We start from the raw sequence: 15081 nt of genomic DNA, 5'->3' as shown, positions 1-15081 counted from the left end.
AGAGGCTAGTAATGACCTTGAGTAGGCTATAAGCCCCAGAGGCTAGTAATGACCTTGATTAGGCTATAATCCCCAGAGGCTAGTGATGACCTTGAGTAGGCTATAAACCCCAGAGTCTAGTGATGACCTTGAGTAGGCTATAAGCCCCAGAGGCTAGTAATGACCTTGAGTAGGCTATAAGCCCCAGAGGCTAGTAATGACCTTGAGTAGGCTATAAGCCCCAGAGGCTAGTAATGACCTTGAGTAGGCTATAAGCCCCAGAGGATAGTGATGACCTTGAGTAGGCTATAAGCCCCAGAGGCTAGTAATGACCTTGAGTGGGCTATAAGCCCCAGAGGCTAGTAATGACCTTGAGTAGGCTATAAGCCCCAGAGGCTAGTGATGACCTTGAGTGGGCTATAAGCCCCAGAGGCTAGTAATGACCTTGAGTAGGCTATAAGCCCCAGAGGCTAGTAATGACCTTGATTAGGCTATAATCCCCAGAGGCTAGTGATGACCTTGAGTAGGCTATAAGCCCCAGAGGCTAGTGATGACCTTGAGTAGGCTATAAGCCCCAGATGCGAATTACCTTGCCTCTAAGGCTATACGCCTTAGAGGCTAATGACCTTGAGAGGCCCCATAATCTAATGACATTGAATAGGCTATAAGCCCCAGAGGCTACTGACCTTGAGTAGGCTATACGCCTCAGAGGCTAGTAATGACCTTGAGTAGGCTATACACCCCAGAGGCTAATGGCCTTGCGTAGGCTATATGCCCCAGAGGCTAGCAATGACCTTGAGGATACTACTATTGGCCTCCCCAAAAAGGGAATGTTCAAGTAGCCCATGCAGGTACAATGATAGATCAAGTTTGACAATTGTTCCACACTGTGCCACAGCAACACTAAACTAATGTGTGCATTAGGAGAATCTAAGCAGACTTTCCTTAGTAACCAATTAACGTTATTATGTAGTAATTTTAAAGTAATTAAATAATTTTTTGAAAGGAGTAACTAGTATATATGTGTACCTACAATTACTGATTTTCAGTAACTTGCAACACTTTGGAGGAGTGAAGGGGCGGGAGGGAGCTGTGCCAGCGGAGTCCTGCCCTTTCCACTTAGTGTGATGTTAACCTGTCCAACTCCCACCGGGCCCAGCCCACTTCCCTCATCTCCCCTCTCAAAATAAACCCATCCCGGGCCGGGCCGAAGGAGGAGGAGGAGGACCGGTCTAAGTCCCCGCGTAGGGGCCCCCGGCTTGCCTTCCTCCCGCCCACCTCTTCCTGTCTGCGTCCCCGTCTGTCCAGCAGGGGACCGGTGATGTCAGCACTGGCTGAGAGGTGATTAATCGAATCAGGTAATTAAGCGTTAGCTTGGGTGAACAATACATTAGATAAGCTGTTTTTGTCCGTCAGGGCCAGAGGGGAGGCCTTCCATGCTGTCACAACACAACTCACATTTAATTCAAACTCGGTACAAGCAGGGACACAGAAAACAATTACAGTCAGACCTGGGTGGACAATGCAATGGAAAGGCTGCAAGGCATTAAGGATTAGTGGGAGGCATGGAGCAATAGTGATGGCAAAATATGTATGAGAATAATAAAGAATGGGGAAAAAAATATATAGGCATATATAGAAAATACTGGGGTAGAATGAATAGTTCACTGGATCAGAGTTGCACGGCATCAAATTTAAGACTGAATTGGAACATTTTTATGATTATTTCTATATTAAAAACCGTTCTTTTCTACAGGGCAAACAGCAGCAGACTAACATCTGTCTCGCCTTTCATGATTATTTTTTTTAACCCACTCTGTGCTTTTATCTATTCACGTCACTTTATTTTTTATTTTTTAGAAACAGATAAGCAACAATTATTTGGGTCCGTGTTGGTATTTTTTCTGTATCCTCATTAGCAAACAATAGCTGATGTCCTTTGATGAGAAGTAACACTGAATTAAATAAGTGTTGCTACCTGAGTTCCAGGGAAGGAGTGGAATACACACACACACGCACGCACACACACACACACACGCACACACACACACACACACGCGCGCGCGCGCGCGCGCACACACACTCGCTCACACACACAAAATGGAACTTTGATCAAACGAGAGCACTGCAAACACAAGGTTGTGAACACAGAAACCTCTCTCCTGAGCCTATATATTTCCCTACTCTATCGCTTCTCTTTCATAAGATCATTTATTACTATCATTCTGATAGTACGGGCCACTATGGGCCTGACCCGGTCCTGACTATTGCTTCCGTATAATTAAGGTGATGTACGAACCGAAGCTTATTCTTCCGTTTCACTTGTTCTTACGCTGTTACTCTGGATAAGTGTCAGCTAAATGGCCACAACTTACGTGAAAATGTAGTTGTAAAAGAATGGGGCGGGGGCGTTGGAATCCTTATTAAAAATTAATTGGACACACAGTGGCTTGTTCTGGGGAGCTACATTTTCCTTTCACCGTGCTCCTGTCGAAAACCTCCTGTAGATTGGAATGGGATCACTGGGATCACAAAGCACAGAGGAGGCACCGCGGGATCAACGTAAGTGAGAAGGACTTATCCGTGGTTATTCAGTCCACATGCCAGCTTCGGCTATACACCGTCCACACGCCAGCTTTCGGCTACACCTTCCACGTGTCTATTTTTGGAAGGCTGTACCTCGTCCCCGGTACTTTATGAAATTGCAGCCGTTCCTGAGATGCGAGAGAAAAACACAGTCATTTTGTTAAAAGCTTTGCAGGGACATGTAAATGGCACCAATTTGCGCGGTACAGTTACAACTCCGGCTTCCTTCCGCTTTCAGTTTTAAGACCGTGGTTCAAACTCCCGTCTGGAGACTATACCTGGAGATGCGAGGGAGACGGCTGAGGGGCCTTTGGAAACCTCCCAGTAGGCCACAAATTCTTTGGCCTCAGCTTTATCTGCATTACATATAAGAGTAATTGGAAATGTACGCTTCAGTCATTCCATCCACGATTTGATTTGCAGCCGGGCCTTGAAGAGACATTTTAGGGAAGACTTTAATTAAATCTATCGAAGGACTCGTGTCAAATGTTAGGAACACATGTCCTTTAAGACAGAAGCTGTGGAGCATCCTGGTGGCTCGCCTGGTGGAACACGTGCCACAGGGACTTTGTTCCTGGACCCGGGTTCGGGTCTGACCCGCGGCTGTTGTCCCCTCTCTCTCTCCTCACCCTTCCTGTCTGCCTACTGTCCTGTCAAAAGGGGGCAAGATGTTCCCCTAAAAATAAATAAAAAATAAAATAATAATAATACTAATAATAATAATAATAATAATAATGACGTTTGATGCAAATACGTTTTCAGTGACTGCATGGCACAGCAGCAACGGGATCACTCTCCCTCACCCCTACACCTTAGCATGTGCTAGCTGCTAGCATACCTGGCTGTCATTTACAACCCTTCGCAAAGCTGGCAAAAAGACATAAAAAGTGAAACAATAAAAAGTTAGAGCAGCAAATGATGGTGCAACCAGAGACGGCGGTCCTCCTGTGTGTTTCCACAAGCAGCTCACAGGCTAAGCTATTGGATCCCCCCCCCCCCCGCGCGCGCGCGCGCGCCTCTGAGCGGCGTATGAGCTCTCTCTCCTGTAGCCAGCAGATCTCAGCAGATGTTTCTGACAGGCCTCAGGACTCAGGCTGTTGCTACGAGACTAGTAAAAACCATTTGGCGGCACAGCGCGCTTTCGTCTATCGTGGAAATGTTTTTGACTTCAGGCTTGATGAGCGCAATGAACACGCTCCGCTCTCAGCATTGTCGGAGACACACGCTGCAGTATTTCCACCCCATAACATTCATTCGTCAATACCTTAAGAGAAAAGCCAAAAGCTTAGCTGCAGTGCAACACATTGATATAATATAGAGAGACAACTTTTACAGCAAATTAAAAAAAGCACAGCGCAGCTCAGTACAAAAATGATTACATGATATGTGTAATGCAGGGATGGGCAACTTTGAGAGGGCCACAAAAAATGTCCTCGCTACCAGAGGGCCAGATTGTGACCGTGCACTTCCATCAGTAGCCTACTGTAACACCATCAATCCAAAATATAGCTACTAATTTGATGAAAAGGACTGGTAATCCAAGTTTATTATACCAACAGTTATATTTTTCATATTCAAATTGAGTAATTCTTCCATTCAGATGACACCAGAAACTTTGCTCTATAGCGTCAAAACAGCCCGCTACAGTACATTAATTTGATGGGGTACATCACCCAAATATGTGATATTAATCAGATTAGTAATGTTGCATGTGCAATGTGCATCCTGGATATAGTGTTAGCTCAAATGCTAACGTTAAACATTATGTGGAGGGACAATGGTAACGCCATTAGCGCCATGTTCCGGGAATGTACAGTAAAATAAAAACACAGATTTGGGTGGTCTAACCTAACATAACCAAAAACGTCCACCTTGTGTAAAAAAGAAAAGGCAAATTGACCCAGGGGCCACACTGAGTGGGGTCGCCAGGTGCCCACCCCTGCTGTAATGTCTCGCCCCGAGACGGGGTGGGGGGGGGAGGGGCAGCAGATAAGAAACGCCTCAAAGAAAAAGCTGAATTCTGGAGTGAAATAGTAGAACAAGCCGGGGCTGTGAGGACTACAATAAAAAAAAATATATATATAATAATAATATGGAATAATATTCCACAGTGTTTATGAGGCTAAAGAGGGCTGAGAAAGACGTCCTCATGAAGAAAATAAAAAGTCCAACAGGTGTTTTTTTAGTGTACGTGAATGCTAGGTAGAGCACACACACGCACGCACGCACGCACGCACGCACACACACACACACACACACACACACACACACACACACACACACACACACACACACACACACACACACACACACACACACACACACACACACACACACACACACACACACACACACACGGGGCCAGGGGATCAGCAGCTTGGCTAAAGGCCTTTCAACATTTTCTCCCTCCTGAATCTCCTCATCTTCTCCCCTTTCACGAGGAGAGCTTTCCTCCCAACGAGTCATGCTTGCCTGACTCCCTGCTTTGCTCTCTGCTTCCTCCCTCCTCCAGTCCCCCCCCCCCCCCCCCCCCCCCCCCCCACTATGTTATTGGTCTGCGATGGAGCATGGCGGCAGATGAGCTCCTTTGACACACGGACAGAAATACAAGAGGATGGAGGGCGCAAAATAAAAAAGCAGAGCGCATTCCTGTCTCGAGGCCCCGGCCACCTCGCCGACCGACGCTATCACCGTACAGTTCACGCTATACTGCGCTCGCAAACTACACACGCAAGCATGCTAACACTCTCTCTCTTCTTTCTCAGTCACACACACACGCAAGCATGCTAACGCTCTCTCTCTTCTTTCTCAGTCACACACACACGCAAGCATGCTAACACTCTCTCTCTTCTTTCTCAGTCACACACGCAAGCATGCTAACACTCTCTCTCTTCTTTCTCAGTCACATACACACGCAAGCATGCTAACGCTCTCTCTCTTCTTTCTCAGTCACACACACACGCAAGCATGTTAACGCTCTCTCTCTTCTTTCTCAGTCACACACACACACACACACACACACAAGCATGCTAACACTCTCTCTTCTTTCTCAGTCACACACACACAAGCATGCTAACACTCTCTCTCTTCTTTCTCAGTCACACACGCAAGCATGCTAACACTCTCTCTCTTCTTTCTCAGTCACACACACACGCAAGCATGCTAACGCTCTCTCTCTTCTTTCTCAGTCACACACACACGCAAGCATGCTAACACTCTCTCTCTTCTTTCTCAGTCACACACACACGCAAGCATGTTAACGCTCTCTCTCTTCTTTCTCAGTCACACACACACACACACACACACACACACACACACAAGCATGCTAACACTCTCTCTTCTTTCTCAGTCACACACACACAAGCATGCTAACACTCTCTCTCTTCTTTCTCAGTCACACACACACACACGCAAGCATGCTAACACTCTCTCTTCTTTCTCAGTCACACACACACATGCAAGCATGCTAACACTCTCTCTTCTTTCTCAGTCACACACACACAAGCATGCTAACACTCTCTCTCTTCTTTCTCAGTCACACACACACACAAGCATGCTAACACTCTCTCTCTTCTTTCTCAGTCACACACACACGCAAGCATGCTAACGCTCTCTCTCTTCTTTCTCAGTCACACACACACAAGCATGCTAACACTCTCTCTCTTCTTTCTCAGTCACACACACACGCAGGCATGCTAACGCTCTCTCTCTTCTTTCTCAGTCACACACACACACACGCAAGCATGCTAACACTCTCTCTTCTTTCTCAGTCACACACACACACACACGCAAGCATGCTAACACTCTCTCTTCTTTCTCAGTCACACACACACAAGCATGCTAACACTCTCTCTCTTCTTTCTCAGTCACACACACACACGCAAGCATGCTAACACTCTCTCTCTTCTTTCTCAGTCACACACACGCAAGCATGCTAACACTCTCTCTCTTCTTTCTCAGTCACACACGCAAGCATGCTAACACTCTCTCTCTTCTTTCTCAGTCACACACACACGCAAGCATGCTAACACTCTCTCTCTTCTTTCTCAGTCACACACACACAAGCATGCTAACACTCTCTCTCTTCTTTCTCAGTCACACACACGCAAGCATGCTAACACTCTCTCTCTTCTTTCTCAGTCACACACACACAAGCATGCTAACACTCTCTCTCTTCTTTCTCAGTCACACACACGCAAGCATGCTAACACTCTCTCTCTTCTTTCTCAGTCACACACACACGCAAGCATGCTAACACTCTCTCTCTTCTTTCTCAGTCACACACACACGCAAGCATGTTAACGCTCTCTCTCTTCTTTCTCAGTCACACACACACACAAGCATGCTAACACTCTCTCTCTTCTTTCTCAGTCACACACACACACACAAGCATGCTAACACTCTCTCTTCTTTCTCAGTCACACACACACAAGCATGCTAACACTCTCTCTCTTCTTTCTCAGTCACACACGCAAGCATGCTAACACTCTCTCTCTTCTTTCTCAGTCACACACACACGCAAGCATGCTAACGCTCTCTCTCTTCTTTCTCAGTCACACACACACGCAAGCATGCTAACACTCTCTCTCTTCTTTCTCAGTCACACACACACGCAAGCATGTTAACGCTCTCTCTCTTCTTTCTCAGTCACACACACACACACACACACACAAGCATGCTAACACTCTCTCTTCTTTCTCAGTCACACACACACAAGCATGCTAACACTCTCTCTCTTCTTTCTCAGTCACACACACACACACGCAAGCATGCTAACACTCTCTCTTCTTTCTCAGTCACACACACACACGCAAGCATGCTAACACTCTCTCTTCTTTCTCAGTCACACACACACAAGCATGCTAACACTCTCTCTCTTCTTTCTCAGTCACACACACACACACGCAAGCATGCTAACACTCTCTCTTCTTTCTCAGTCACACACACACACGCAAGCATGCTAACACTCTCTCTTCTTTCTCAGTCACACACACACAAGCATGCTAACACTCTCTCTCTTCTTTCTCAGTCACACACACACACAAGCATGCTAACACTCTCTCTCTTCTTTCTCAGTCACACACACACACGCAAGCATGCTAACACTCTCTCTTCTTTCTCAGTCACACACACACAAGCATGCTAACACTCTCTCTCTTCTTTCTCAGTCACACACACACGCAAGCATGCTAACGCTCTCTCTCTTCTTTCTCAGTCACACACACACAAGCATGCTAACACTCTCTCTCTTCTTTCTCAGTCACACACACACAAGCATGCTAACACTCTCTCTTCTTTCTCAGTCACACACACACACGCAAGCATGCTAACGCTCTCTCTCTTCTTTCTCAGTCACACACACACAAGCATGCTAACACTCTCTCTTCTTTCTCAGTCACACACACACAAGCATGCTAACGCTCTCTCTCTTCTTTCTCAGTCACACACACACAAGCATGCTAACACTCTCTCTTCTTTCTCAGTCACACACACACACGCAAGCATGCTAACGCTCTCTCTCTTCTTTCTCAGTCACACACACACAAGCATGCTAACACTCTCTCTTCTTTCTCAGTCACACACACACACACAAGCATGCTAACGCTCTCTCTCTTCTTTCTCAGTCACACACACACAAGCATGCTAACACTCTCTCTCTTCTTTCTCAGTCACACACACACAAGCATGCTAACACTCTCTCTCTTCTTTCTCAGTCAGACACACACAAGCATGCTAACACTCTCTCTTCTTTCTCAGTCACACACACACAAGCATGCTAACACTCTCTCTCTTCTTTCTCAGTCACACACACACACGCATGCTAACACTCTCTCTCTTCTTTCTCAGTCACACACACACAAGCATGCTAACACTCTCTCTTCTTTCTCAGTCACACACACACAAGCATGCTAACACTCTCTCTTCTTTCTCAGTCACACACACACAAGCATGCTAACACTCTCTCTTCTTTCTCAGTCACACACACACAAGCATGCTAACACTCTCTCTCTTCTTTCTCAGTCACACACACACAAGCATGCTAACGCTCTCTCTCTTCTTTCTCAGTCACACACACACACAAGCATGCTAACACTCTCTCTTCTTTCTCAGTCACACACACACACACAAGCATGCTAACACTCTCTCTCTTCTTTCTCAGTCACACACACACACGCGCAAGCATGCTAACGCTCTCTTCTTTCTCAGTCACACGCACCCACACAGCGGTCTGCTCCGGTGTCTGACCTGTGCGTGTTTGCCCCCCCCGGCTCCAGAATAGTGTCAGGGCTCCGGGTAATGTGATCCAGCTCTTCTCTTTGTGCTGCTAATGTATTTGGAGTCCCCCACCCTTGGGGCAGCAATTATTTTTTTTATCAGCCTGTGAAAGTTAGTTAAGCGCTACAGAGAGAGAGAGAGAGAGAGAGAGGGGGGGGTGAGCAGGCCGGAGGGGGGGGGGGGCGCTAGACTAAAGCCTGCCCCCAATGCCCCTCGGTGCATGAGACGAAGACCCACCCACAGACACACACACACACACACACACACAAGGAGTAGACACCACACATCGAGGAAGCACTACATTATTATTGCTCAAATATTTTTCCCAGAGTTGGGGAGTGACTGAGGGCGAGAATTCGAAGCAAATTGAGTCATCGGGGGTGTGGGGGGGTGGGGGGAGGGACAGGGGGGGGAGGCGGGACAGGAAAGGGAAGAGGGGGCTAATTGAGGGAGACGCGATGAGAAGATAACGAGCGCGCTAGCTCCTCTGAAGCCGTCTATTTAAATCGCTCTCTTCTGAACTGGTAAACACCCGCCCCCTCCACCCCCCCCCCCCCCCCCCCCCCCTGCCGTGTCATCTGGTGAACCTTGCTCCGAGCGCACACGACCGCGTGTCAGCAAACGCTTGATCAGTCGCCGCCGTTCGCATGCATATTTTAACACGCTAATTGGCCCAACGTATGCATTTGTAAGTGCATCAAGCTAATGAATGTGCGTTGGACAGCTCAGTGGTTACAACAGGACAACCTTTGCTGTCCCCTTAGCGTTGCAGATGACAGGTGCATAGGAGAGGAACAGGCGGTGGGTGACACGTGGGGGCAGCTTCTGATCACTGTCTCTTACTTTTGCAACAGGTGGTTCCAGCCAACAGAGCAGTAATAAGTGCTGAGCATCAAAGATGGAGACAAAGTAAAATAAAGACAACTATTATTATAATCGACACAAACATTGTTATTGTTACAATTTTCTGTATTTCCGCTATTTTGTATTCAAGCTTTTCAGTCCAACAGGTTCTCAGTGCCCAACCCTAACCCATACTAGCCACTTGGTTGGGGTTAGGGTGTGGATATATGGTGGGGGGCTTAGGGTCTCCAGGGGAAGGCTTAGGGTTAGGGTCCCTAGACCCTGTGGAGACCCTTCACTCGCCCACAGTCCCTAGTCCATCCCCCCAGCTCCAGCCACGCCCGAGGTGCGTCTGCGTGCGTTCCATAATACGCACACGCGTACCACACAATGTGCGTGACAGGGTGGTTCAGTCTGTGCTAAGTGACGTATAAAAGCCCTTACCTTTGTGACCTTCCTCAAAGGTATGACACTGTTTCCTCATTACAGTCAAATGTTTCACATGGTTGATTTGTTAATGACTGGTTTTAAGCACATGAGGCTATAATGACTGGTTGTAAGCACATGAGGCTATAATGACTGGTTGTAAGCACATGAGGCTATAATGACTGGTTGTAAGCACATGAGGCTATTTAGCCAAAGTGCATTACCATCGTGACCATTGACCATCGCGGAAAAGATCTGACACTGGACATTTGAAATGTGAGCTGCAGCCAAATGGACACCTGTGGAGTGAAGGCCAACTGTGTGTGTGCATCTCTGTGTGTCTGTTCCAACCTGTGGTGATGTGTGTGTGTGTCTGTTTCAACCTGTGATGTGTATGTATCTATGTGTGTCTGTTTCAACCTGTGATGTGTGTATGTATCTATCTATGTGTGTCTGTTTCAACCTGTGATGTGTGTGTGTGTGTGTATGTGTGTGTGAGATAAGAATGCCATTGGAGATGGTGAGAGGGTTGTAACCGAGAGGCACTAAAAGCTTTTAAAGCCTTTGTGTGTGGTGTGTGTGTGTAGTGTAGTGTGTGTGTCTGTACGTGTGTGAGAGGGAGAGAGTGTGTGTGTCTGTCTGTCTGTCTGTCTGTCTGTCTGTCTGTGTGTGTGTGTGTGTGTGTGTGTGTGTGTGTGTGTGAGAGAGAGAGAGAGAGATAGTGTGTGTGTGTGTGTGGGGGGGGGGGGGTTTGGAGTTCCATTATCGCTCTGTCAGGGTGCGCAGGCCTGGCGTCATGGTTCTAGAGGATCACACAAAGACGCTACTGTGAGGGCAGGTGAACCACACACACACACCCACACCCACACACACACACACACACACACACACACACACACACACACACACACACACACACACACACACACACACACACACACACACAGAGTTATTGTATCTTGTTATTATTATTCTGCTTTTCTTCCTCTTGCATATCAAAGTTCCCAGCCCAGACACATATCATATATCAAGTCTTCTTCTTCTTCTTCCTCCTCCTCCTCCTCCGTGGGAAATCTAACTTCCCATGCATGAAAATAAACAAACTTTGCACAGTCCCTTGCCGAACATCTTCCAAGTCTGGAAATTTGTGTTTGCTTGATCATCTTGCTGTTACTGTATCCTCAGTATTGTATCTTATCTGATTAAAAGCCTGTTCAGTTCCCTTTCCAACGCTGTCTCATTTGTAAAGGATCTTGCATTTTGGGCGGAAACCTTATATCTCCCAATTCGTCCATTTTCTTTGTTTCCCATAAATGGATTTAGCAGGAAGACAAAAATAACCTGTGAAAGTTTCAGTGAAATATGTTATATTACTGGTTATTAATGTTGTTATTACTATTAAAGTACGTTAAAATGGGAATGTTTTTTCTTCAATTGCTTTTTTGGAGATTAAGGTTTCCGCCCAAGAGCGATTTGTGGGATGAGCAGCACAGCTGATTCTGTAAGTCAAATTAAGTACGTTAAAAGTACGTTACGTCAAATCTGCCAGATTGCCCTGCCAATGTCAAACCGTCTATCCTCCTGTTGGTATGCGCCTATTTCACCACCCACCTCAAGCAGCAATTTTGTGTAAAAAATGCAGGAACATGATATAAAAATGTATCTGTTATTTATCTCTTTCTCTGATATAAATTGTATATACAATTTACATCAACAGAGGTGGATTTTCTTTTTTACATCATAATACTTCCTGCATTTTTGACACAAAATTGCTGCTTGAGGTGGGATATGAATAGGCCCATTGACTCTATATTGTTTTGAGTTGTTTGATGATTGAACTCTCTGTCAGTAACAAGAAAGAAAAATATTGACAATTTGATGGGTTATTCATTGAACACAGTCAGGAGGCTCAGTAGTGGGTGGAAGACCATCAACATCATTAAGACTGACCAACCTGTATGATCTACAATGGGGACAATTGCATGTTATAAGATAGTGAATACAGATTTGCATGCACACGCACACACACACACACGTGCAGGCGCGCGCGCGCACACACACACGCACATGCACGCACACACACACACACACACACACACACACACACACACACTAGGGCTGCACGATATTGGAAAAAACTGACATTGCGATATGATGATTTTGTAGAGGAGTCCATCTGATTTTGGAGGGGAAATTAGGTATTTTAATGTTTCTCAACCACTGGGCTGTCGCCTACTGTAGGCCTCAGAGCGTCATCTATCAGGGTGCATACACATTTTGACCAATGGATTTCCATGACTTAGGCTACATACATGAAAAAGTGAGTGAGTTATGACATTCTACTTTAAAATGTCACTAGCCTACACTTCACTTAGTGTAATGCAGCCTTTAAAACCAGGGAAAGACAACATGTATGATGTATCACCATATTACCATATCCAACATCTAAGACCATAGTCTCATTTCACAATATTGATATACAATTGATATATTGCCCACCCCTAATATTGAGTGCCAGAATCTACCTCCCAATGATGCTATTTGCAGAAAAACATTAGATTTCATTGATTATAATCACTGCTTTCAACTTCTTTCGTTCTTCTAACGTTTCAATAAATCAACAATGAAACACCCCTGCCACTTTACACACTTGGTCTGACCCCCCGGAAACCCCCTCCAGAAACGACCAAGTGGTACACTCCGCATCTGCGGAGTTCTGGTTTTTGAGCGCAAGGCTGGCAGTACAGAGAGACGAGGATTCACATGCAACCGACCGGTGACAAACAATTCATTCGTGAAAAGTAATAAATATACATTTAATTGCCCAGATATGTCTCTTCTCTTTTTATTTTCACTGACATGTTTTGTGTAAATAAGTCGCTATGTATGATTAACTCTACCGTAACGTTACTGCTATCATGTGATGCAACATCAGAGACTTGAAGGGGAGAGACAGCCACAGTGATAACACGGACAACTTCTCAGTAATCACTTTAGCCTTCGTGTCATAAGTTGCTGTCTTGCTTTTTGGTGTTTCAAGAGTAAATATCTCCACTCCACGGACATGTTGAGTTACAGCAGCCAGCCTGCTGTATGCTAGTGCGCTGCAAACTGTGGACAAGTCCGCCTCCGCAATCACATCGTTTACAGACGGGCTACTGTCAGCAACGCAACATAAGCAACATAAGCAAAAATAATTCAATTTAGGTCTCTGTGGTCTGTGCATGTTTGTTGTGTTGAAGCTAAGCACTAAATGAGTGAGTACAGTAGCGGGGCGTCTCTCTCTTTTGAGAGAACCTGCATTTCACTCAGTAGGCTCCTCCCCTAAAGTGAGAGTTTATCAAGCAACATGATGAGTTAATTTGCTTTTGACATCGCACGTCCTGCGATGTGACTATCGCGCATGCGCACATTGCGATGACGATGTGTAAACGATATATCGTGCAGCCCTAACACACACACACACACACACATGGCCAACTGTGTCCTGAAGTGGATTAAACAGATAAATAGACTGACAAGTAAACAAAGAAATTAACAAGCAATATGGTCTCAAACCTCATCAATATGCAAATGTTCCTCATTTACAGTCACACATGGAGAAGAATAGCCCAAATGACCCCCCCCCCCCCCTTCCCTCCTCGGGCACAGTAGCACCAGAGTAGGCGAGAGGCGTATACACACTGTGACCTTCTCAAACACAGCTGATCTGTGAGGAGATCAGGTGACGCAGTGATTACTCTCTGTCTCCTCCGGGTCTTCCCTCTCTCCGCTCTCTCTTCTCCTTCCTGTCTACTCCCTCCTCTCCCTCCCTAGTCTCCCTCTTATCTCTCCCCTTCTTTCATCCATCCCCAGCTTGTCTTTCTCATGCTCTTTCCTATCTCTCTCTCTCCATCTCTCCCTGTTGTGCTCTATATCTAACCTGACGCTGCCAGATGGACGGTATAGCTCCACATAGGTTTCACTAAACCAGTCGATCTGGGTTTGAAGTCACCAGACCCGCTGACGGAGGCGGGCACTTTGTCCAAGCTACTTGGCAGGTGATTGGATGACCCATCTGTCTATCACCGCTGGTGGGTGTTAACTTCAACCAATCAGATCGCGGAAGGTGCCTGTGGATGATCTCCGTGGTATTCATTGATTGAGTCCTCGCGGTCGTAAAGTCACCTTCGAAGCATTTAGTTAGATTATAACAAACTAGTTGTGTGGCTTAGCCTTCCCAAATGTTGAGGGTCGTTTTTTAGAATTTAATACATAGAATTGGGAACGTTACATTCAATTTCATTCACTGCCTGTCACTTCCGCGGCGGCAGCCATGCTGATGAGTGAAAAGAACTACAAAGACCATGTACCCACTACTTGCCCAGACGAGCCAGAGCCCGCCTACGGCCGCCGCTGATTCATCGAGCCGGCATGGCTCGACCAATCATCTTAACTGCCTGTGCAGGTCCAGACCGTCACAGAGAACCAAATGCAATGTGAGTTCACGTGACGGGCGGTTTACCAGGCTACTCTATATCCTTCTCTTCCCTAAACCCAATCGCCAGAGTAAAATGTTGGCACTTTACATGTCTGAAAACCAGGATATAGCTACAATATCAACATACACTTTACATGTCTGAAAACCAGGATATAGCTACAATATCAACATACACTTGACATGTCTGAAAACCAGGATATAGCTACAATATCAACATACACTAAACCATGATATAGCTACAATATCAACATACACTTTACGGGCTGTATCTTCCGACAGGCGCTATCCCCTAAATAGCGTTTGCACACCTGTTTGCGCGTGCCTTAAGGCAGGGAAGATAGCATTCCGCCTTGCGCCGTCCGCCAGGTGTTCTGCCGAGTTTTGCTCCCTCACCAATCAGCAAAAAAAAGCATCCCCACCTCACGGGAGCATACTTGTAATGATTTATATGGAAATGTAACTGTTTAAAAGTGATATCATTGTCTGGTAGA

This window comes from Poromitra crassiceps, assembly GCF_964638095.1.
Source record: "Poromitra crassiceps genome assembly, chromosome: 6".
Lineage (NCBI taxonomy): Eukaryota > Metazoa > Chordata > Actinopteri > Beryciformes > Melamphaidae > Poromitra > Poromitra crassiceps.
This window is presented reverse-complemented; position numbering follows the sequence as displayed.